General features: G+C 40.8%; 1 long non-coding RNA gene across 1 annotated transcript in view; it reads right to left on the bottom strand.

The window, feature by feature from the left end:
- LOC119918326 overlaps positions 1-27,139 on the bottom strand; it is a 60,822-nt gene that overhangs the window by 17,440 nt on the left and 16,243 nt on the right. Inside the window, exon 2 of the long non-coding RNA XR_005447420.1 lies at positions 6,981-7,068. This is a non-coding gene — a long non-coding RNA (uncharacterized LOC119918326). The remainder of the gene's footprint in view (positions 1-6,980; positions 7,069-27,139) is intronic.

Here is a 27,139-nt window from a genome sequence, read left to right as displayed (position 1 = left end):
ACCCCCAACCCAATCCCCCTACCCTACCACCACCATCACCTCCTCTCTGTACACACAAGGCATTGTGGGAAAGCAAATACGGTTCCAGCCCTGTGGCTTATCAGACTTGATCACAGTCACAATCATCAATCACAGTGTCCCCTGCAGATTGTCACAATAATGAGAAGAAATGTACTCTCTTGACTTTGAACACACCCACTGGTCAGAGGTCAGCGACAGTATACCTGTTAAAAAATCTATTACGTCAATAAAAGGCAGCCTAGCAATGCAGTGGTTAGTGCTATTGCCTCAGAGCAAGAGGGTTCTGGGTTTGAACCCTGGGCCTGTGTGGGTTTTCTCTGAGTTCCAGGTAAATGTATTCATCATATTATAACAGGGTTGTAAAATGACATGCAGTTTGTAGTTCCCTTCCTGCTACAAAAAGCAAAAGACATATACAAAAATTACAAGATAAATAGAAATAAACTATTTTGAGTGGTGCAGTGCTTTTGAGAGTGCTGCTCTGCAGTCTGATGGTACGAAAGCAGATACTTTTGCATCTCTTCCCAGAAGGCAGCAGGGTGAATAGGCTGTGGCTGGGTGGGTACTGTTCTTTAGTATCCTTTGGGGTCTGCAGCACCTCACCTCACCGATATCACTGATGCTCGGGAGATGGGTACCAATGATCTTCTGAGCAGTTTTAATCACCCGCTGCAGAGCCCTCCGGTCCTGAGCCGTGCACATCCCATGGCAGTTTGATGTTTCCATTTAGGAGGCTTTCTATTGTTCTTCCTGTAAAAGAAAATGGCACAATCATTTTACCGTCTTAAGTCTCCTTAAGAAATAAAGTCGTTTTTGAGGTTTTTCTTCACCAGCGTGGAGGTGTGAGATGACCATGTTAGGTTCTCTGTGATGATGAAACTGTTCACCTGCTCCACCTCAGCACCACTGACAGGAGTGTGTGTCTTTTTCTCCTTTTTCCTAAAATCCATGATCCGCTCCTTGTTTCTGCTAATGGTGCAGGTAGTTCTCTGTCTGCAAGATTAGGAATTTCCTCGCAATATGAAGTCTGTATCGTTGTTTGAAATCCGGCTGATGATGGAGGTGTCGTCCACAAACTTCAAAACAGAGTTTTCTCCATGTCAGGAGTTGCAGTCTCTGGGTACATCCTCCCACAATCCAAAGACGTGCAGGTTAGGTGACTGGAGACTTGTCCAGGTGTACCCTGCCTCTGGCATCTAGCGATTGGCTCCAGCAACTCTCTAAGGGTAAGCAGTAATAAATAATGGATGGAGGGATACTGCCTAGTTTCAGCCTCTTTTCAAAATGAAATGAAACAAAATCAAATAAGCATTTGTCAAAGGTATAGTTTGGACATTTTGGCAAAATACAAGTATTCGCTTTCTTGTTGCTGCTTCAGCCTTGTTGAGAAGATTGATACAACATTCATATCTGCACTTACAATACACTACAGCATTATGAGTCGATGAACAGCACATATTAGTCGATAAATTGTATTTTACAAACTCAGCAATATTTCTCTCTATATATGGTGAATTGTTGCTCAGTATGAACCCCAGATCTCCAATTTGAACTTCTTCTTGTGAAGACACTGATAACTGGCAGGTGCATTTCTCAGTTTAAATGTTCACACTAAAATCTGAGGATTAGATTATATTTTCCAAATGTAAATTTGTCCTTTTAGCACTATGAAACATAGACGCCAGTGAGATCCAGAGTATGGGGGAAAGCCCCATCTGATATCTCTAAACATCAGCAAATCACACTGGAACTACATCAGACTCCAAGAAAAACAAATGAAACTGAACTTTAATTTTTTTAGGGAGAACTATCCCTTCAACCAACCACAGTGATCTGTCTCTGGCGTGTAGCGGAGGTATCTGGGTCACGGCAGTAAACATAAATACAGCTGCTCAGAGCTGGTGAGAGCAGGATAACAGGAGCTGTGTCTCCAATTAGAGAGCATGATCCATGGCCACAAACACAGCTGGGTCAAACCATCACAAGTGTGTATGTGTGTGTGTGTGGGGGGGGGGGGGGTGTAAAAGAGAGAGAGAGAGAGAGAGAGAGAGAGAGAGAGAGAGAGAGAGATTGCACAGGTGTGACCTGAGTGATGAGCAGGTTCCTCGCTAATGAGGCCGAACTCTAGTTTACCCCCCGCAGAGATTCACCTTCTGACAGAATGAGGCCCCGGTTAACACACACACAACCCGCAACAACCATGTACCCCCTACCTGTCAGCCAGTGTGTGTGTGTGTGTGTGTGTGTGTGTGTGTGTGTGTGGAGATAAAGCTTTATGAAGTGAAGTTGTTGCAGTGCAGGGCAAAGGTACAGCAGTGCCACGCCCAGCCGTCCCAGCCATTCACAAAACCTGGTCAGATTCCTGGAACACCAGCATAATGTGGGGCAGCAAAGTGCTGAGTCAGCAGTGTGTGTGTGTGTGTGTGTGTGTGTGTGTGTTTGTGAGCGAGAAAGAAATGAGAGGCAAATAAATAAGAAGTATGTGTGTGTCTGGATGGCAGAGAGTGAGAGAAGGCAGGTAGGAGCGCTGAGAAAATGCGTATGAGAAAGAAAGTGCATGGGTGTGTTTACGAAGGAGACTGTGTGTATGTCTGTGTGTGTGTGTGTGTGTGTGTGTGTGTGCAACCCTTTGCGGAAAGTTCAGGGCGGGACCCATCAGCATTTAAAGCGGCGACATTTTGGAATGAAATCAATTCTTTTCAGTGGATTCATTTGCAGGAGTAAATCCAAGTTAAATTTTGGTTAAATTGACAAATGAATGGTGCTGACCAATGGCAAAGCAACTTGACAATGCTGACCTCTGAGGGAACAGAGTTGAAAACAGGGGTCCTTTTCACTTTTACGTTACCCTTTTCTGTCAGGTTATAGCCTCAAAAGAATGATTTGTAGATGGTTATGAGACAGGAGTTGATTGGACAAATAACACAACAAGTAACCCACATGTGCAAAGTGGGAGGAGCTATTTCAAGTGTTCTGGTGCTGGAAGTAAAAGTCTCATTCATTTATTTATTTAAAGGTTCAGTGTGTAATATTAAGGAGGATCAACTGACAGAAATGTAATATAAGATCCATAACTATGTATTCAGTGGTGTATAAAGACCTCACATAAAGAACTGTTATATTTGTATTACCTTAGAATAAACCATTTCTATTTACGCGGTTTTATTTAGCAGTTAGTTTGCTGTCCATGTAGAGTGAACTAGATGTCTGCGTGTTGTTTATACGCTCTGATAATGCTACTCCAACACATCATTGTAGTAGCGTCCATGTTGATTCGACATTCTGACTAATGAGCACATGAACATACACTGAAGTCGGAAGAACCAATTCACAACTCGTGAAATGGGATGATCCAAGGAGCATGTGAATGCACTGTGAGCAGCTGGTTGCCATTTGCAACCTTCACCAATAGATGCCACTAAAACTTACACACTGAACCTTTAAGTACAAGTACGAGTACGAGTCTTGGTTATTTCACAGGAACTACCACAAGTGTTTCCAAGTGCTCAGTAAGCCTCTTTCCCATTACACTAAAAAACAGAATTAAAAACAGCTAGTTTAGCATTTTGCAGCCATGATCAAGGCTTATTACACAAAAAACAAGTGTTTCCTGGTAACAAGTTACAGCATTAAAAATATCATTTGTAAAGTATTACCTTGAAACCAAAGGTAGTTTGGACCATAAGGGAGGATGAATTTCAACATTATAATATGGTACTAAGCTGTTCGTATTAATGGTTAATAATTGATCTCTAACTGCTTTACAGTTATAATAAAGCAATTAGTTATGACTTATAAATCCATTATAAAAGGGTGCCATATGAGAACGTGCTACCTATTTTGTGTGTATCATACATACAGTTTAAGTCTTCACTGTAACCTGTTGGGAGGAAACTTTGGTCACAAATTGAAAAAAAACTGAGAGAAAGTGCTGAGAGAACAATAAATCACACAAACTCCCAACACACACATCAACACTCACAAGAGAAACATTGGAAGGTGCCTACTGTGTCTGTGGTCCACTCAACACAAGGCTTCTTCAGTCTGTCTGTCCTCTTCCCTTCAACAGACAATGTCTGAGTCCGTCACGCAGCCACTGGAAACTAATGAGTGTGTATGTAAGTGTGTTGCACCATCATTCATACTGCAACGCCATTAAATGTGTCGTCACACCGGCTCTGTCTCAACAGGCAAGAAACAACCAGAACCACCTCCCACCGCTCTAATCTATCTATCTGCCTGCGCTTTTCTGCACTTTTAGAAGAAACTGTGTTTTCAGAGAGTGCGCGTGTGACAGAGAGAGAGAGAGGGAGAGGGAAAGAGAGAGAGTGTGTGTGTGATAGAGAGAGAGAGAGCTCCACAGTAGTTGTTATTGCTCACAAACGTCACTGCTTCAGCCTCAAACCACAGAGCACTACATGAAAACACACACAAAACATAAAACTCATGCCTTTGGTTTTGATGTGTGTGTGTTTGTGTGTGTGTGTGTGTGTGTGTGTGTGTGTGTGTGTGTGTTTGACAGGTGCTAGCTCACAATAGGAAGTGAGTTAGAGATTAGGAATTCAGAGAGATGCCTTCGGTTTCGATGGTGGGAAACCACCAAGGGGCAATTTGCCTGAACACACACTCATCCATGCACAGACCACACAATATATTCTTCATGCGTCACAACTAACCCTTTGTGTGTGTGTGTGTGTGTGTGTGTGTGTGTGTGTGTGAGTGTGAGAGAGAGAGAGTCATACCACTCTCATGCTTATCATGAACCTTCACCTAATTCTGCATCAGTCCATCCTCGTCTTAAGTCACCTGATACCCTTATGGTCCCAGCTTTTTACCCATAATCCCAAGCTGTCATTCACAATATTTAACTCTCTGCCTCAATCACTTTCTCATGTGGGAAAAGTATTGATTTTTCATTGCAATTGAAATCTCCCAAGAAAACACTCAAGACACCTCAACAAGTGACAAGTTATAGATTCACAGCGAAATAGTAAATATTCACCATAACTATTATGTTGCCATTATTCCCTTCTATATGGTCCTTTAAAGTAACTTCATACTCACTGTAGCTAAAGATTTTCTTTGAATACTGTAACTTGAAAAACGTGGAAAGCCACTAACTCAAGATCGAACAAATTATGTGTTAGTGTGAATTTGTTCGAACGCAACACATACAGTTGGTGTGTCTGTGTGTCTCCTATAGAGCACTTATCAAAACAAAGTACAAAGAGCTTCACAGAGACACACAGAGAAAGATTAAATGAAATACCACAGTGAATGATACAATATATGAGGGGCAAAATAAAAATAAGACATATTAGAAAATAATAAGAAAATAAAAAGCCAATAAAACAAACAGGCAGCTCGGATAAAATCAGTATACTTTCTGATAAAAGTGCATTTTTAGAAACTTAAAAGTAGGAAGGGTCATGTTACAAGAAACAAAACTAAATTTATTCGTTCATTCATTCATTTATTCATTCATATGCAGTCATGTCTGGAGTAAGACTTCTACAAATTACACTAATAAGGGAGACACAGCAATAAACTGGACTACATAGACTGTGTAAAAGAAGTGGACTCAACTGAAAAGACACTGTGAGAGGGTCAAAGTTCTTAGCATCGGCTCCACTTTTCAGATCCAGAGGTTGCTGCTTGCTTGGCTGCAGCAGCTATAGGCAAGTTAATGATATTATAGTCTAAAAGTGAGACTATACTTTTAAAGGGGAAATAAAAAAATCTTCTTCTTTCACCCACAAATTAAAAGTTGAAATAAAAAAAACAACAACAACCATTTGAATAAACTTTTTTCTGCTGCAGTCTTGTATGACCACATTCTTACGGTGGCTAATATTAGCTAACGTTAGCAAACTTCAGATGGATATAAATAACATTACTGTGTCAACTCACTGACTTTATGACTTTTCTATTCTTGCGCTGTCACGCTACATTTTTACCATTTATATCGCTACAAATGTTAAACACTCAAATATTTTAATACAATATTTGCTAATGCATTAGCATGAAGCAGAAGAGTAAAGGAGCTACCAGGGACACATGCGTCATTGTGTGATTCACCACTTAATGGATGACTTGACCAACAGACCAACAGAAATTAAGCATCTGAACCTGTGCCATTTTCTTACCACTTCCTTTGCTTTATCACCTCAGATCATATAAAACACCTACTAAAACAAGAACTCATATGCAACACAATAGACCTCATTCTCCTCATTTCCTCCTTTCACTCTTCTCCCTCCGTTTATCTCTCAACCTTTTTATCCTCCCATCCTGCTTGTGTGCCTGCCAGCATACATCACTGTCATGTGACTGCAGGGAAAAAATCCACACATATACACACACCCAGATGAAGCTGTAAAGGCAACGTAATGCGGTTAGGAGGCAAAGTTCACAGCGAGAGGGAGTGGCAGGGTAAATAAGAGCACACATATACACCCCTAACCTAATTGTAACCCTAACCCTGAGACCATGTCTTAACCCTCAAACAACCTTTAAACTTGTGTGGGTCCAAAAATTTGGGCTGCTAAGACCCCACAAGTATGTGACATCCTATTTTTTTGACCCCACAAAGTCAGCTAAACAAGGCGACACACACTCACATACACACAGCCTTTCACAACAGGTAGGATCACGCTGCTCGCCCACACACACACATTCTTCTCGTTCCACAGCCAGGTACACGATCATAGGGCACAAAGCAGTATTAACTACACACACACACACACACACACACACACACACACACACACACACACACACACACACACACACACACAGCATCTTCAACTTGAATCCTAATGTGATCTTTGTGCTTGCAATCTGGATTTTCCAAGAATTGTAAAGATGATCACGAGATGTTCTTTGCAGATTCATCAGTTTTGTCCTTATTTAGGGACACACACACACACACACACACACACAAGGAGAGGGATTCAGACCTTTTTGCCGGTGGGTGCATCATTCCAGTCCTGCTTGCTTAATTGAAGGCCATAGGCATCTGCAGCATACATTAACTTCCAGTGAAGCCTGGTGGAAAGAGAGAGAGAGAGAGAGAGAGAGACCAGATGGTTACATAAGAAGTCCCTGTGAGATGGACAGCATCTCTTTCCAGCCTGCCCTCAGTGATCAGCAGCCTGCCAGCCAGCCTCACAGTCCCAGAGGAGAAAAGTAATAAGGGGAGAGACGTTACATAAATGCCATTCAGCATTCAAGTAAACACTCATGAGGCGACAAACGAAGCCACGAATAACGCACACACACCTGCTGTAAACACGTTAACAGAATAATCCATCTCTACTCAGATCTCTATTCCCACAATGGTCTCTCTAACACGATCCGTCTCTGTTTACGGGAATAGGATCATCACCTCTGACCTCTCCTCACTGCTGCTGTTTATGGTGCTCAGAAAGGCACCGATGCTAGCTGTGCAGGATAAGTGCACGCTGAAGATGGCAATGCGACGAGATAAAGCATTACTCAGAGCACAGTATGGTGTTGACAGTGAACTTTGAACAGCTTGGAGGGCATAGGGATGTCACTTAGACAGTTAGGTCTTTCCAGTACTTTGGTCCAGGGCAAACATACTGAACAACAACATGAAATTTGGATGTGCGTATTTTTAGGTACCCTCCAGACCTTTCCTCTGGTGACACAATCAGGGCAAAATATTATTCACAATTTTGCACAGATGATGAAATATCAGAATATCAACTATGTACACGCAACATATCACATTCACAAGGGGATAAACCGATCTGGTTTTGCAATACCTTTGCGTAACATACTCAAATGAAGATTGTGAGGCAAGAGGGCAGTAGTATTAGGGCTGCAAGTCAGCATTATGTTTATTATCAATTGATCCAATTTTTTTTTTTTTTCAAATTGTTTGGTGCCTAAAATGAATTGAAAATGACACTTGACAAAGCTTCTATAGACCAACAGAACGGCTGCATGCAAAATCGGCACAGTGCCCCTATATGTATGGAGGTGTGGGGTCGTGGTCTGATATTATTTCAAATCGTATCTTGAAGGCAGAATCTCTCAAATTGCCTATATGCAACATGAGGGAACACGTGTCCTCTGACTATATAGTCACTCACATCGCAACTAAGGGTTGCGCTTTGGTCCTGCAGATCCCTGGGATTTGTCTGATTGAGGAGCAGCAGCAGACGCACAAAGCTAACCAGAAGGACAGGAACAGCACGTTAACACAGGACAATGGGCCCCTGTGTCTTTACGTGTGGATATATTTGGCACAACAAACATGTCCAGCTCATCTTCTCTGGATTCTTTTCATCTCTGTCCCCTCTGGCTCAACATTTTTTTCATACCAGCCTAATGCTCCTGTTCCTCCCTTGTGCTGCATGATGTTCCCAAAGCACCTGCAGGAGTGTCACAAGGGAGTTTACAGGCACATATACATTCCGTTACTGACAGCTGCTGTGGTTCTCCTGAGTGCAACACTGATGCAGCCTGATTCGTGGACTGGTAATGCCCTTAATTCCATATGCCAATCAACACATCTAGCACATTTCATTGTTATACAGTGCCTGGTTCTGTTAAGTGACAACCTGACGATGGAATAAATTCCATTTAACCAAGCTCAGTTCTCAGTGCAGATGCAGAAACATCGCCCCCTTGTGGACGAAGCGGGAGGATTACACTCTGCTAACAATGGCAACTGAGGGTTCATGGCCAAATGCCAACATAATGGTGACCTGCTGAGTAATCTGTGGGAAGACCTCAAAGGCCCAAGGAGTGTTTTGTATGCAGTTCCCCTAAGCAGTGCAATCTAAGCAGCTGGGCTCAGGGGAATTGCAGTAAGCACTGTTTGAGCTTCTGTATAACGCAATACAGTGTGTGTGTGTGTGTTTTCACAGGCCAGTCACAAACCGGGCACACACACGCCTGGCAGAAACCCACGGAGAGAACATGCAAACTCCACACAGAAAAACCCGGGCTGAGCGAGATCTGAACCCGGGCACCTTATTGTTTTGAGGCACCAGTGTTGTCCACCGGGCCACCATGCAGCCCACTGAAAGAGCTGACAAACAGGGTTTTGGGGGGGAGTGATGTGAGAACTGAGAAACGGGAGAGAAAGGGGTTATACAGGTTTATATACGTATGTGCAGGTGATTGGATTAGAGAGGCACAGGTGGATGGAATGAGTGAAGCACGGGTGTTTGGATTGGAAGAATTGAATGAGGCGTAGGTGGTTGAATTAGTGAGAGAGAGAGGCGTGATCCTGTTATGGGTAAAAGATGAAAGATACATTTGTTACAGATTAATAACTCCCCACTGTGAAACTCTTGCTCCAGTCCATGTTACTAAGCTGGTAAGGGGAACAGGTACAGCTGAACCGAAGCCGTGTTTACCAGCTCTTCAGGGCCCGCCCTTCTCTGCTTCTGACTGGCTAGTAGTCCTTAACTAGGAACTGCGCATGTGCAACTCCTATCAAAATCTTGTAGAGGTGAGATGTATCACTCCATAGCTAAAACGAAGCGTTCAACACACAGGTTGAAAAGAGGAGCTGCCGCAATGTGTAGTCTGACAAAAATATGGTGTTTTTTGAAAATTAAACCATGTAAACCTGTTCTGGTGCAACCCCTAAATAAGATTATGAACCTGCAAATTTGCATAAAATGACTACTTTAAACCAGTATCAATCACTCAGTAAGGTACTGACAGATTGGATTTAAATTAGAGCCCGACCAATTTCTCGACCGGCCAATATTATTGGCCAATATGAGCGAATTGCATTTAATCGGCATTGGCCGTTTAAAACAGCAGATATATGACTATTAAAAAATAAACATAAGAGTCAGATCCTTCACTCATGTCATCGGTGTTGCATAGTTTGCCCACAGCTGCAGCTCCCACAAAAAACACAAAACCACAAAAACCACAGCTGACCGCAATCTACCGGAGTGAAGCCAGCACTCTGCATGTAGAAACACGCACAGTGCTGTGTTAGCAGTGAGTCGGTCTTTTGTCACGTTAATTACATAACTTAAATAATTATAATAAAACAGCCCCAATCACTTCTCCTCTCCTGAAAACATTCATGACTTGGTAACCCTCCTGTTTTTTGCTGCACTCTCGGGGCTTCCTAGCAGTGTAACGTTACAGTAGCTGGGCGTTGAAAGCTGCTGACAGTAACTGGAGATTTAATCTGAAACTTTAAAGTGTGGCAGTTCTAGTGAACGGTCCTCAATTGTCCCTAGTTCATCACTTCTAAATATTCTCTAAAATCACGTAACGTTACAGCAGCTAACGCTGCCTGTTGCTAAATTAGCCACAAAGCTAATGCCGTGTTTATCTGTGGAGGAGCCCTAACGTTAATGAGCTGCCAGCCGCCTGTCTGCAGTTAGTTGGCATGTCTGAAATGATTAAACCAGAGCAGACATGTAAATAAACGTGAACTGAACAAGAAAATAACGCGGCTTCCTGTAGCTCCTCTTTGTGTGAGAGCCGTAATGGCTCTGATTATAGTTATAACGTTAGTCAAGTGAAATCTCAAAGCTGCAGGTCCTCGGTGTAGACAGTTTTAGATGCATTGAACAGCAGCTCACTGTAATGTAGACGCATGATTTATACGATGGTGGTTAAGAAATAGTTTCTTGTAGCTTGGTTAGAATTAATTAAAGAGTGCTGGTAAAGGGATGAACTAGATGTGAATATGCTACATTTAAAGTAAAGTGAAATACACATGCTTATTCTCTCTCACGCTCTCTGTTTACAGACGGCTGAAAAAGTTGCACCTTCCATATTCACATATTCACTTTTTGAGACAGTAATCTATATTATTAACATAATTCATTTAGATAAAGGTTTTTTAGCCCACATACAGTACATACCAGCTTTCAATATCGGCCTGTTCTAAGTGTAGTTAGTTAGTAAAGGGGTCTACTATCCAAATCATTCTCTATATCTAAATATCAGCTCATAAATCGGTTCTTTTTCACTTTAATATCAGCATCGGTCCCCAAAACCCCGTATCGGTCGGGCTCTAATTTAAATAGCAATGTAAAGACAACCATCTCTGCTCTCTGCCCACTGCTGACTGCTAGTTTCCCACACAGAGGGGACAAACCTGCCTTGGATGCAGAGCGACACAGGGGTAGCATTGTTCCCATTGCCCTTAGACTCAGAGATATATATGCACCAGGTTTGACAGACGAGGACTTCAGCGAGAAGAGAGAGGGACCTGTCACAGCTCAAGTGACTCTAAAGCATTAATGCAATGTAACAACTGTAGTATAAACATGACCGCTGCCAGGAGGGCAATGTTAGCATCCCACTGGCTGGAGGGAAACGTCAATCAACACCAATGCCAAATAAGGCACCACATCTTCCTTAATGATGTAACCGCAGCACTATGACAAAGCTCCTTTCCTGCCAACCACCTCAGCAGTGTGTGTGTGTGTGTGTCTCTGGCCGCTGGTTTTGCTGCATCCAGAGCACCGTACATCGTGTTCCTGAGCGGCATCTGACAGTAGCCCTGCGTGCTGCCAAAGAATGTGCTTCCTGGCATTCGCCCAAACCTCTGACTGCACTACACACACACACACACACACACACACACACACACACACACACAACCTTTCCCACTATCAAACACACACTAGCATCTTCCTGATGTCCCTGCCTTTTCACCTTTGAGTTGGCAAAACAATAAGAGCGGCTTGGTATGCGATTCACACACTCACACAAAAACAATCTTTTCTCAGAAACTCATCTGTTTTCTGTTATTCCCCACTCATGATGTCCAGTATGTTTCCTTATTTGTTTTGTATTTGGTTTCTGGATGTACTAACTTTCCCTAAACTTGCATCAATAACTTCTATTTCCATAATGGATTTCCTACATTTCCCGGAATGCATTTCAAAGCTTTTGCTATTTCTTCTGAGGGACGAATGGTGTGTTCTATCTGACATGGGAAGTCGGAATTTCTGTGTTCCATATCCGAAATTTCAACAGGAACGTCCCATTAAGTAGGATTTCCGACTCAGAAAGTGGTGCAAACCTCACCAATCTAAAAATCCAAGATGGCTGCTACCGGAATCAAGAGTAGCGGAAGCTGTAGAAATGGTGCGTTCCATTTACCTCCGAAGTTGGAGGTCAGAGCTGGGAATCACGTGCTGTAGAGCAATGTTTTAACAATTAGGTCTCTATATTGCTTGTGCCTTGTGTTCCAACAGCACGTATGCAAAAACGAACATGGACGCCATGAACAGGAGGCAAACGTGATAAACATCACTGTCACATATAAACACGAGGGGGCAGTGATGTGCTGTGAAAGAAACTAATATGTAAAACTGTGGCTCTTGTTTGAAAGTGGCAAGGGGAAATCAGCATGGTCAGGAAAGTTGAATATATTTACAACCTGTGGAGTTTTCACTGGTTCTGTCCAATAAAAACTGGACATGGTATCTTTGAAGAGCAGCTTAAAAGACGCTGAATCTTGTTTTTGCTGACCTTCACTAGTTTAATGTCTCACCTTGCAGCAGTATTGTAGTGTACTTCAGGGTGTGTCAGTACACTGTTGGGTATGGTGAAACAGACTGGAAACTTTCAACAGACCAGCATTGACTGACAGGTCAACTTGCCATGGTGGTCCATCCAGTCTCCAAACAACTGACTGAATTTGTGTTTTCTGGCAATGACATTTTTATGCTATCAAACTCCACTAAAGCTACAAAATAATTTGAATGATTTGGTGATTATCTACAGGAATAGCTGTACAAAATTCAAAAATAATAATACAAAGACAAATTACCACAAAATAAAATACTGGTTCCAGTAATGCAGTATACTACTGAGTAATGAGTAATATATGAATTAGAAAAATAAAAGTCCCACTCAAAGGGGATTTTCTTGACTAAATGTCTAAGTTAAGGATTAAGATGCAGATAAAGATTGAGACTATTTCCAATAAACTGTCACACCATACTTTGATCTTGTGGTCAGTTGACATCCAGTACCCGTCTTTGTTTGTCCTTTCGGTCTCATCCATGCAAGGTCTGCCATTTTCATAATGACATCAGAGGAGGATGAATGAATATATGGTTGTGTGTGTACAACTTTCAGGGTGGAAACCCCAGGGTAGGCAGTTACCCCACTGACACACAGTAAAACCAACTGCAACTGTTGAGTCATAATACAGCAGATGAACTCTGACACTCATTAGAGTACAGCAGTATGATCGCCTGTTTGTGGTACTCTCACTGCTAGGAGAGAGGAGCGGTTTAACAGATAAAAAGCGAGTTTTGTCCTCACTTGATCTTGCAGATCCTAACCCAGCAATTTCTCTACCTTTCAGGACTCCTCGCAGGGTCATTTCATTTGCAGGAGGACTAAATAGGCAGATCTGTACAAAGATTAGTACAAATATTTCTAATATAAAAAATGTTGTTTAAAAGTTTAGCATTTCTATGCATTTCTATTTCTGGTACTCCCTAAATAATTGTGAATAACAATTATACAAAAGTATGTCATACTAAAATTCACCAAACAACTTTCTAGTTGCTGGTCCTGACAACCTTTGGGATCTAAATGAGAAGACAACGAGGCAGAAATGGCTGAGAAAAGGGCAAGAAATGTTGCCATAACCTCAAGGATGTCCCAAATCCTAACTTTAATGACAAGCTGAAGCTTTTGACTAAGCTTGTTGGGGTCTGTACACAGACTCCAGGGTAAAAAAGATCGAGTACTGCAACATATTTTGTTCTTAATTTACACAAGCAAAGGAAATAGCAGAAGGTTTGCAGTAGGCAGACCGGAAGAGCCTAAATTTCTGTTTTCCAAGCTAAAGTTTCGCAGTGAGTAGTAAGTTAGTCAGATTAAAGGAAGCAGGAAGAGATTTTTCTTTTGATAATTTTTCATATTTAGTGGTTAAGACTGATACTCAGCAGCATCAGTAGAGTGAAAACATGAGTCAACCTTGGTCGGACATTCAAAAGATGGAGAGAACGTTTTGAAAGTCTTCGCAACCGATCTAGAATTTGCCCTCTTCCTCCTAGACAGGTACGTAATATATCAATTTGTTTATGAAAAACATTGCCAGGGTGGCATGTTAGTGTAGTGGTTAGCGCTGTCGCCTCATAGCAAGACGGTTGTGGGTTCAAACCCCAGTTGCCCCAGCCTTTCTGTTTGGAGTTTGCATGTTCTCCCTGTGTCTGTGTGGGTTCTCTCGCTCTGGCTTCCTCCCGTTGTCCAAAGACATGCAGGCAAGGTTAATTGGTGTCTCTAAAATTGTCCTTTGGTGTGACTGTGATTAGTTGTTTGTCTATAGCCATGTTTCCATCCAATTTTCATGCGAATTTTAAGTGTACTTTTGAAATGTTAAAAAAATAAATAAATTGCGAAATCGGTGCATTTCCATCAGCTGGTTTAGAGCGAATAAACCAGGCTATGGCAAGCGCCATTACATCAGTAGTTGACGTTACACATGGCTGTAATAAACAAGACGTTTGGGTTCCAAACCAGAAACAAAACTAGTTGCATGAACCTGATGGCCACTGATCTTAGAAAAATGGAGAGAGGTCCTCAGAAATGTGTTTCAAGCGGGCGTGTCTCTGCACGTTATGGGAATCCGGTGTTATGCAAGTTTTGCATGCCTCCCGAGAATTGCATGCACCTCCAAATAATGCTTTTAAATGCTATAATATCCTTTGTGGGGTTCATCAATGTGGATAAATGATTCTAAGTATATAGCCTATTCTATGAATGTTTAGAGTCATTAATATTTTATTACACTCAGTAGAAGTAGCATTCAGCAAAAATATGCGGTGATAACCCTGTTTGATCAGCATGCAGAGCAAAGTATCTCTAAAAGACCTTTAAGAGGTGAATGCATAATTCAGCAGAACAGATATGAAGGCTACCTGCTGAGATTTGCACCCACCTCTTTTCTCAGCACAAATGAGTTTCACCAGCCACGAGGTACGTGAAATTATGCCATTTCCATCTACCTTTTCTAATGCAATACTTCAAAATGCACATTAAAAAACGATTGACGGAAACACAGCTATTGTGTGGCCCTGCGATGGACTGGCGACCTGTCCAGGATGTACCCCGCCTTTTGCCCGATGTCGGCTGGGATTGGCTCCAGTCCCCTGTATGCAGGATAAGCGGTTTACGATGGATAGAAATACATTGCCATATGTATTATGTAGACACAACATAACAAAAATCCCTATTACCGAGCAGCCTAATCTAGTTCTAATCTTAGTTGTAGGTTTACATGTACCGGGACGGTAAGAAAACAAAGTTTACTTTGTTTCACCATCCATTCCATTAATCTTACAAAGCCACAAATAGATACATAAACTCATTGCTATGCACAATGCAAACAGCTGTGTTTAAAAAAGAAAAATCGTTAAGATAAGTTGCATCTTTCTTTTCGTCGCTTCCAGAACAAAAGAACAAGTTAGCCAGATCAATATCTTTAAGATACCAGGAAGTTGAAACACTACAGCTTTTGTCCACAGAGGTCACTAGAATCAACGCACGCTTTTGGAGTATTTGTTCTGCACTTGGCATTTCCTCAGAGCTCTGACTGGACTTGTGCTGAATCAGCATGAAGCTCTGGTAGCAAAAGCAGACACGTCCAGCTGACAGAAACGAGTAAACAGATCTTTATTTCCCAGATTATTATCGTGAAGACAGTACGCACCTCCTGCTTTCCCACATACCATGATTAAGTTTTTTCAAACATAGAATCAACTCAAGAAAAGCAGTGGTGATATGACGTGCTGAGGCGCCCGGCTAGTATGTTTTTTTTCTTTTCTTAAACACCAACCACTTCCCTTGCTTGAGAAGTTGTCACAAATTTTTGCAGCATTTTGCAGCGCATTCCTCCTTTTAAAGCGCTCCCTCTGAGCTCTAACTTCTCCTGTTTTTATTTTATCCTGTGCTGTCCTCTCCACTCTGCTCCACCACTGACTGAACGTTGTATCGATGTGTGTATTTGCATGTGACCAATCGCGTGTGAATACAGACAGAGATCATACCATCAGATTAAAAGCAGCCAGGTGGTGGACGGACTGAGGGACTTTATCTGCCTTGTGATGTTTTCTCTTTGATTTACTCATATCATTTAGCTTTTTAGCACTGCCCTGACACTCCAGGTCAATCAGTTTGCCAGGCCACCAGGAATTGTCCCAGTTCTCCCGATGGTCAGTCCGCAGTTTGGGTAAAGTATTCCTTTGGATCTCTGCTGTAAATGCCGCAGTTGATGATAGAAGTCGACCAGACATTAAACCATGCATTATTAGGGTTATTATTATTACTAACGCTCTACAAAGTGAGGAGTATTTTTATTCTTTATCTGCTTTATAGGAAGCTTCCTAACTTCATCATCTTCATTCACCTTTCAAGGGGAAGCTTCAGATATAGTTATAACAGTGGAAATAGTCCTGAAGTACTCAAATACAAGTTCAAAAGTCTAATCAGTATGGTTTAATCACCTGTCAACTTTGGTGTAATTTTGTTATTGTATGAGCTAGGACAAAAATGTCATCACTGGAAGGTGCTGTATCTGCTCGTTCTAAGCTAGATAAATCATGCAAAGGATGTAATATATGCAAAACTTAAGCTCTTTCACTTCCAGGAGGTACTGAATTGATGTACTTACCAAGTTCAAGAAGATTAGAAAGCTACTCCATTACAGTAATGACAATATTTTAAATTCATCTCAAGAACATATGCTTTATATGGCAACTTCTTTCTTGTTGCAGCTCATTAAAAAGTGTAGCATTATACTACTTTACACAGTGAGATCTCCTCTGCAGGAGAATGTTCCCATTAGTGGAATAACCTTCCTCTGGGTAAATGATGTTGAATAAAATGCAAAATACTGCACCTTTGAGCAGTGACTGGAATTCTTGAGATAATTTATAGACACATGAAAAAAGAACTAAACCCCTGCTTCAAACCGATCTATGAGGAAGCGTCCTCCAAACACACGTGTGCACTTTGGCCTCGAAGCCATGCTCCCATCTCTCCCAGTCACACCAGCCTGAGAAGCGCAGAAAAACACTCCAGCAGCAGCCAAGACACTTTGATCTTTAAATAACAGCCTGAAAAACCAGGCAGATAAAACAACCTACGGGATCTCAGAGTACTCACAGCTGTGTTTTTACCCAGCATGCTGCACACGGTGGAGAAAGCAGAGGGAATAAATACTCCATCAGCTAGCGATGTTCTCCCTGGTTTTGACAACTCAGTAGCGCTGGCTCTGCCTCGTGTGATTATGAATGAAAAAAGGAACATGACTCACCAATAGCAGTCCCACTCACAGACCACAAACACAAGAGTTCTTAGTAACCCAAAGTGCATGTATGTGTATGTGTATGCAGTGTTCCTTTGAAGCGTGGCCTTCACCTTTTTGACTGGATGAATCATAGCAGCGAGGCAGAGGAAGACGATGGATCTGCGGTCACGGTCTGACCTTAGCTTGTACACATACACACTTAAATTTAATATTTAAAGATGAACAGATATATGGAGAGAATAGAGAAGCAGAAGAGGAGATAAAATAATTACCTGTGCTGTTCTGGCTGATTCAATTTACTTCAAACTCCACAGATAAAAAAGAGCCTTAGTTACAAAGTGAAATGTTTGTGAAAGAAATATCAGTCAACCTCATCAGCGCGATCTGAACTGAGATGGAGGAAAGTCCCAAACGCAGTCATTGTTTTCTCAGAATAACTACTGAGAGCATCATCAAAAACCACGCTACAAAAAGAGTCATAGCGGCAGATCTGATCCGGTTCACGCAGGCCTTTGGGCCCAGGAGAACCAATAAGGAGCTGCCAGGGCGGAGTCTCAGTGAGATGTCATAAACAGGCAGGTTACAGGGCAGCTCAGAGTTACATTCCTGGTTCTCCTATCAATACATTTGGGTCTGAAGCTCAAAATCCAATGCCAAGGAAGGTGAACAGGAACCTTGTGGTGTGTATTGCTGTTCTCCCTCTAACAGGACGCTGACACTGACAGCAGAGAGATGACAGGAAATCAGGGGAATGACCATCATCAAAGGTCCCCGGACAAAAAATCAAGGGACATCAGAGATGGCAACCCCTAGGTCACCAGGGGTGCTTCATGTACTCATGAACAAAACTTGACACACAGACACACGGAGCACATCTGTCTATTACAGAATGAAAAGGGCCATCCAGGAATGTTTAAGCACATTAACTACAAAAACCTGTGGATACTTCAGAGTCCAGATGGGGGTGGGGCAGGACCGTTTTTTAAGTGATTGGCTATGTAAATCAGTCACACACATAATGAATTGGTTGAAACACAGACCTAACCTCTAGCCCGCTAATTTGTGCTTCAAAAATTATGGATAAAAAGAACACAGCCAAATGCAGAGGTGAGAAAAGAAAAAAACAAGTCGCTCAAGGCAGGTGCAGCAAAGTGCCTCAAACAGACTAACCACAAGTCAGATCTGTTTCTAGGTTAATGAAACAAAAACTACTGATATGTTGGCCCTGTAATTCTCAACCTGCGGTAGCCGCTCTTACATGATTTGAAATGAGTTAAAATGATTCTGTTGCTACAAAGACTGTTGCCTACCACACCTAATGGTGAACTCAACCCTGACCAGTACTATACTATTAAAGGTACATTAACATACTAAAATCATGTGCTAATTTTAAATACTACCATTTTAATAATTTACTGATTATGTTTTGTGTTATGTTTTAGTTGTATACTAACATAACATCCTCTGATTACATCACTATGACATCATCACAGTTATTTTTTCAAATCTCAAGAAGCTCCTCCAGAGCCACATTAAACACACGTTATCACATGCTGAGCAGTAACGCTCATGACTAGTAAAAATAACTTTATGTGTAAAATCAGTTATGTACCCCCTCAAATATCGTTTTTAAGAATGAAAGAATTGTAACTAAGAACATTTTACTGTTCAAAAATATACTCTTGGGTGAAAAAACTACTTGTAATAGTGACACCCCGCACACAATTTTCACATTCTATACTGACATTTGTTGTTATTTTATTTTTACCTACCTACCTAGCACTGATACTATCTCAAGCAGGTATGCTCAAAACAACAGCAATGAATGTCAGCCTGGAAGGTTGAAAACCAAAAAGGTCAGCAGTAAAGTGAAGTAGTCGCAATTTATTATTTAAGGGCTAAATATGCACAGCCACTGGTATGGTGCCTTATATTACAGCCTCTATACTTGTATTTGTATGCAGTGAACCTAAACACACACACCCACACACACACGCACAAATTCAAATTAAAGGGACTAATACCCTTTAAAGTTCATAAAATGCCACTTAAATAAAAAATAATGGTGCAAAACCATAGCCATTAGGAGTGGGTGTTCCTTTTATACACACGATTTTTTTCTATGGTCAAGTTCCAGGCTGCCCAGACATTTTGAGGGGGAACAGCAGGTTTACAGCCTGAAGCAGCAGAAAACACTGGTACCATGTATGCTGTATCAACGGTTGCTAAGGGTGTGCTCAGCATCCTAACCGAATGACACTTTCAGCCAAAAGCCACATCATAACTGACCTAACAGTCCACGTCAAAGGGGTCATATCATGATCACTTTATGACTCAGAGAGGGTCTGATTAGTCTACACTGACAGGAAGTGAGATGTAGAGAAAAAGAGATGAGCTGACAGTAAATGATCTGAGGTTTTTCAGTTCTCTGTTCTTGATGCACATCTCCAACTGGACTTCAAAGACCCTGACTCCTAATCCCTCTTCAACACCGTGTTCTTCTCTGCAATAGTTTTAATTTAAAAAAGTCTCCAAAATATCTCCATATTTATATATACACACAGGAAGTAAGTTGTTTTCTACAACTCTCTTCTTGTCGGTGTAAAGTATCAGACTCATCAGTGATCATGATATGACCCCCTTTGAAGTTGACTGTTGTGAAGGTTATGATGCAGCTATATAAAAAATATAAAATATATCTTTACTGAGTACTCAGTATACTGTATATATACAGTATCTCACCAAAGTGAGTACACCCCTCACATGCATGAGTGGACTGCATGAGTGCTGCCGGCATTGGGGAGCTCCAGTTCATTGAGGGAACCATGAATGCCAACATGTACTGTGACATACTGAAGCAGAGCACGATCCCCTCCCTTCAGAGACTGGGCCGCAGGGCAGTGTTCCAACATGATAACGACCCCAAACACACCTCCAAGACGACCCCCGCCTCGCTAAAGAAGCTGAGGGTAAAGGTGATGGACTGGCCATGCATGTCTCCAGACCTAAACCCTACTGGGCATCTGTGGGGCGTCCTCAAACGGAAGGTGGAGGAGCTCAAGGTCTCTAACATCCACCAGCTCTGTGATGTCGTCATGGAGAAGTGGAAGATGACTCCAGTGGCAACCTGTGAAGCTCTGGTGAAACAAAAAATTCTCTTTGATTATGAAGCATAAGGTATAATTCTGTGGTTTATCAGTGAGGTGTGTGAATTACACTGCTGTGGAGTCTCGGTTAACACTGACGAACAGTGTGATGACTGTAGCTACTAATTGCTCCACTAGCTTCACCAGCTAGTTGCCAACTTTGTCTGTCTGCTCCTTTGTGCTGGGCAGGTAGTGTACTGTGAGTTTATCAGACCTTTTCCCTGCAATCAGTAGCCTGCTGTAGCTGGAAATGAAAGTGATGAGAGTGTTGAGGCTGGTGAAAATGTGGATGTGTCACTACAAGTGACTCTTTACCACTTTATCACTTTAAACATAGTAATTGGATTCATTGTTTATATAGAAATAAGTGCAGATTTAAGGGGTTATACTTAAAGCTAAAGATGATTACCTGGGAAAAGAAACCATGGCAATTTCCTGTTTTATGTAAACAAGATAAACAGAATAAACCACGCCGAGATTTTCATTTTTCCTGTCACGGTTTGCTCCTTTCCCTCCTTCGCCAGTTACCTGACCTACTCCATCCACACCTCACCTGTAACACATTCCCAATCAGCCCTACTTGCTGACTTGTTCTTGCCACTTCTGTCTTTTACTATGCGTATAAACTTTGTTACCTGATTTTTGTAAAGTGACAAATAAAATCAACAATCTTGCAGAGTGTTGCACAGAGAACAACCTACTGCTCAACGTCAGCAAAACTAGGGAGCTGATCATTGATTTTAGGAAAAAGGAGATAAAGACACACACTCCTGTCTACATCAGTGGTGCTGAGGTGGAGCAGGTGAATAGTTTCTGTTCCTGGGTTCCATCACAGAGAACCTGACATGGTCGTCTCACATCTCCACGCTGGTGAAGAAAGCTTTTACAGAGGAGCAATAGAAAGCCTCCTGACTGGAAACATCACTAACTGCCATGGGATGTGCACGGCCCAGAGCTCAAAGGATACTAAAAGACAGTACCCACCCAGGCACAGCCTGTTCACCCAGCTGCCTTCTGGGAAAAGATGCCGAAGTATCTGCTGTTGTACCACCAGACTGCAGAGCAGCTTCCTCCCCCAGGCTGTGAGAGTCCTAAACTCATACACCTTTAGAAAATATTTGTGTACATTAAAATTACATTACATTAAATTATATGTATTTATAGCTGAGGACTTAAACTTTCAGTTGCTGCTGGTTAGAATATTTTAACACAAATTACGCGAGAGAAAGTGTGCCAACCGAATTCCGGTTCACCCTACACGAGGACACCGAAAGTTCGTCACAGTTAGTAGAGCTGAGAGGTCCGTCTATATACTGATGTAATATTGAATGGTGCACGATATCCATTTTTGTTGTATTCATTTGAAAAGTGAGGACAGCTTGTATCAAATAGTTATTAACAACAATATGATAAAGTTTCACACCTCAGCAGACTTTAACACCAACATCCGGGATATCAAAGCAGCCACAGAAACTAAAGAGTCAACAACAGGATCAAATGCATGAGAACTGAAGGAGATACGCGCGTGGACAAGAGATGTGACCCACGACCAGTTCATCATAGTTTGTAATGATGCAGTGAGGATACAGATGTTTCATAGAGGAGACCAGCCTATATATAGCTCATACGTTCACAGATAAACCACTCAACTGTAGATTAATATTAGGCTTCATATGTACTTCCCGGGTCCATGGGCGCCATATAGGGGGGAAAAGTTAGGACAATTCCAAGGGCCCCTGACTGACAAGGACCCCAAAAAATAATTATAAACTAATATTATATTATATTATATTATCCATTATATAAACCATCATCAATGAGTATAAAAATAATAAAATTAATGATCTCTTTGTTTTTGGCAGTAAAAGTTAAATCTCCCCATTAACCAAAAAGTAAACATCCATATTGACCGACCACCCCCCTGTATCTGCATGAAATGTCTGGTCCTGCCTCAGCGCGCTCATCAGTGACGGTTTTTAGTTACAGTCAGTAGACGCGCCAGAAATACAGAATGTTGCCTAGTAAACCAAAATCTGGTTTTCAGAAAAAGAAAGAGAGGAAAGACAAAGGAAAGGATGTCAGTCTGGAACCCAGTTTTTCCCCAAGAAAGGTGGGTAGCCTTTAATCTGTGAGTGGTGTTAACCTGTCGGCTTAATGTCCACAGTGAATAAGCTAGCTAGCTACAGACTAGTGTTAGCCTACATTTCATCAACATTTAATCAGTGCAGGGAAACGTTTAGCAAGATATTCATATTAACTTGTTATCCCTGCCCCTTTTAGCAGACTAACAACAGATGAGTAAAGCTTTTGATGGGACAGTTAAGTCCTAGAGAAGTAGTGACAGCTCTGTGCAGAGGGGGTCCAATTTGATTTTTTTGTCACGGGGCCCAAAATTCCTGGTGGCCCCCCTGCCCGGGTCCATGCCTATGCACACTGAGTGAAATAGGTAGTTTATGTTAAAAGTGGGCATCTCTTCTTATTCTTGGCATTGTACAATATCTTTGCAGCACCAGTAACAGTAAAGTTATTTTTACTATTGTTTCACAACTTTTATTATATACACCTCTGGCCTCTATGACGTCAATGGTGGGTACAACCATGATTGCAAGGATGTACATTGTGTTTTGGTTACAGAAACAAAATCAATATTTTGTGAAAATCTTTATCTATGTTCAATACTAAATAAAATATAATACAAAAACAACTATAAACCTTTGTTATAAAACTTAAAGGCTATGGGAATACATTCCCATTCAATAACTTAAGTCATTGAAGCTACTTGATATGTTTTCATATTACATGATACAGAAAGGAAAAAAAAACCTCCCAGTTCTTATTGATAGATATTCTTTTACTGATCAGGTTGATATTGCTCAAAAGATTATTGATTTTACTACTAGCTGCCAAGATTGGAATTTCTTTAGATTACATTTTAAGTAATTGCACTTTAGTTTCCTTTTTTTTGTCTTACAAATATACTAAATGACACAATTTATGAACTACAGTAAGTGGCAGGCCAGTCATGATAACATCATTTTTTAATTGTCAATTGTGTTGTATCTTAGAACTGTTTAAGAGCTTATAACTACTCTAATTTTACTCATTACAGACCAATATTAATTATGTATTCTAACACAAATTAATAATTAATTAATACCAACGGGTTTTGGTATTTTATTATTGTATTGCGTAAACTGCACAAGTATGGATTTCATGACACAGCATATTCATTGTTAAAAAGTTTCCAACATGCAGAATGGGTCAGATTTAACACAACAATATGCAATTCAATATTTAAAACATCTAATTATTAAGGTATTGTATGGTATTGGTCTTGGAAAAATTGGAAATCTCAAGGTAATGAAATTCCTCAGGTCCCAGCTACTATCATTATTGAATCATCATTCATGATAATGTCAATTTGAGATTACACCACCAACTAAATTTAACATTTTATTAGAAATAATAAAAACAATAAGTAAAAAAATACTACATGTTGCATTTAGTTAAAATCACATGCCATAAAAAAGTCTGAACCTTAGTCTGCTAACATTTCATGATACTGATGCTTGTTACTTTAATTACTAGATACATTTCAGAGAAGGAAATCTACCAGAACATTTAATATCTTATTTTCAAACAAATTCCACTCTTACTAAACCAGACATGTTATCTGATCTTTATCTAGACAAATTTTTCATTTTTTAACTGACAGAAGTCTTTCTTTTTTGGCTGAAATCCCATCTTCCCTTAAGTCCGACTGAACATGTTTCATCATTTTGTTGTTTTACATAAATCTCTTTTCTTATTATATTATTTATTTTTGTTATTTAGGGGTGATCAATAAGCCTGAAATTAGCAAGAAATAGCTAGATTTTGAAAGTATCCAAACTAATTTCATTTGGACAGAATGAAATGATTGGTCGTGCTTAAAACAGTCCTGTGACAGACACCAATACCGGATTCTTCCATTTTTTATGTCAGAGCATTTGATTTATTGATTGCTTCTGAAATAAACTGCCTACCCCAGCTTAGAATTAAAAGTTTCTCGATTCTAATAACACTGATGCAATCAAATTTACCAAATTTAGCTGAGTGTAATAACACCTGCCTGAAACCACATTGTTCTCTGAATCAAAACCAGAGCTCTTTTACATATTAAAGATATTAACAATAAAAGCCTATTGATGTCACATTAAAAGACAGAAAGAAACAGCGTTAATAATGAAGGTTTAATCTTAACATATCCAGTGTTGGGTACGTTCCCTTCTCTGCAGCAGTGAGACAGATGTCTGTCTGCTAGTGTGGTTTAACCAGTAATAACCAGCTTGATGGGGTGGATGTGAGCTCGGTCAGCCGTTATATATGTTATGAGGACAGGTTTCAAACTGACTACAATGAGAGGCCCTTTCAAATTAAAACATTATTTAGTATTAAACCGAAGGATTATGGCTCTGCCAGTCATTTCTCATCGGCTCTTATTTGGTGTACATAGCAATGAAATTGAGAACTTAAGTGCAACTGTTTCTGAACGGATAAGACGACAGAGTTCAAACTTCAACTGAAAAGATGAAACATTTATAAATAAAGCGCACCAATGAAGCGAGATTACTCTCAGCTAATCGGCTAAACATTGCAAACTACAACTGTCAACACTTATTCAGAGTTTGCAAAATGTGTACTCCCTGATGGATGGGATTTCATGGGTAGTGAAAAGATACCAGCAATAAGAATTCTCAATAAAACTGCACTTACTAAAATACAAGTACATCAAAAAGCGACTGATGGACAAAAGTTTAGTTTTGTAAGTAAGAGGAGCTCATTGAACCAACCAAAGAAAAAAGTTTTCCATATTAATGCTAGATTTAACAACATTAAATTTTATTTATTAACCCTACTTAAAATTATATTTGTTTCCTTGTTAGACAAGATAATTTGCATGTTTACCCAAATGAGCACTGTACTTAATGTGCTAGTTTATTTTTGATTAGTTTTCAATTCTAGCATCATCCTATAACATAGGTCCGCGCGCGGACCGCGGTCCGGATCCAGACCTGGACCAATATTTATTATTGAGAACTTCCACCTCGTGACAGAGCGTTTCTGTTTCGCAGCTTTTCTAGCATTTACTGGACTGGTTTAGCGGCCCAGGAAACTCACAGATCAATTGCATGTGTTCCAATCGTCTCACGTGATGCTGCTCAGTCAATCAAATCTGTGCATGCCAATAAGCATTGCAAGTCAAGTCCGCGAGTCAGATACACAGGGAGAGAGGAGACGGAAGAGAAAAGAGACATCACGTGGCTTTTAACCAAGAATGTACAGATTCTTACACGTACATTCTTCCCCTGGGCAGTACAAAACCAGAATATCTCACATATCTCCAATCCTAGCTGGCAGGACAGCTCACATTTCTCACTGAACAAGAGAATGTAGGGAAGTGGTAGCTATATAAGAGGGAATGAAAGAGAAGAGGAGGTATTAAAGCTGTTCATTTGTTAAGATGTGTTGAGTCACTTCAAGCTACACGTTTTGTTTAATTTTTCCTGAAACTTTTTTAAAACTTGAAAAAATATTTGATTTGACAGTCAGTTGTGGACTAAAAATATATGCTGATACAACTAGGCTATACGTTATGGTAGGCTACTGAATGATGATGCAAGTAAGTAAAATTTGGACCTCTTTGAATTTTAATTGAATAACCCTGTCCTGTACACTCAGATGGCAGCTTATTATAATGCTATCTAATACAACAGGCCTGCAATAAATCGACCCTTCATGAAGGTTACAAAGTTCAGTTTTTGTTGAAACTGTTTTAGAGAGGTATTGAGTCTACTGTACGGTCATTCGGGGACTCTAGTTTGTGGTGCTGTATAACTGTATTGCAAACATTCACTTAATGAGCGCTGAGGTCTTCCTAGGAATCAACTTCTTATGCAGAAGTTTCCCTTTAATCAATACACGGGGAATTCACAAGAAATTCACTTGATTGCTTAACATGGAAGACCAGATTGCCCACATCAATGAGACAGCTTTTTGTTTTCTTCAGGATTTACAGAAAGGAAATGAGACTGTGATGGGCTGTCGAGGAAAGTGAACAACCAATACATGGGAAAGACAAAACACACACACACACACTGCCTAAATTAACTGCGCAGTCCTTCCTTCCTGGAACCTTTTGATGAACACGAGTCAGTGACAGCTTATATATGAACTGGTTGTTCATAAGCAGAATATTGTTTGAGAAGAAAGTCTCCTATTATGGACATCATTTGTTAATTCTGAAACTGAAAGAAACACCATGAATCCTTTAAGAAAGGGAAAACAGAGCAAGACGGAGGTAGGCCGACTATCTGACAGGTCCTGTTGACGACACGTGCAACATAATAGTGAGCCTGATGGATGACCAAGCCTCCACTGGGAGCAGAGCGGGGGTGGATCAGTTGGGTCGACAGTGAGTCAGATAAAGCTACCTGTTCTACTCGTGACAGGAACACGCTTACAGGCCTATACACCCACATGACTTGTGCACAGACATTAACAAATCTTATGGAGTTGGAACTGCTTTTCTACGTACGCCTTGTGTTTTCATGAAACAACTCTGAGACTCCAAGCAGGACAGTCAAAAGAACATGCATGTAAATCAACTCATAGAGGCTTCATTTTCTGCGCAGAC

This window comes from Micropterus salmoides, unplaced genomic scaffold, assembly GCF_014851395.1.
Source record: "Micropterus salmoides isolate LMB-PRFRI ecotype aquatic unplaced genomic scaffold, ASM1485139v1 Ms_hic_scaffold_23, whole genome shotgun sequence".
Classification (NCBI taxonomy): Eukaryota; Metazoa; Chordata; class Actinopteri; order Centrarchiformes; family Centrarchidae; genus Micropterus; species Micropterus salmoides.
Note: the sequence above shows the minus strand (reverse complement) of the source record. Positions and strands in the feature narration are given on the sequence as shown.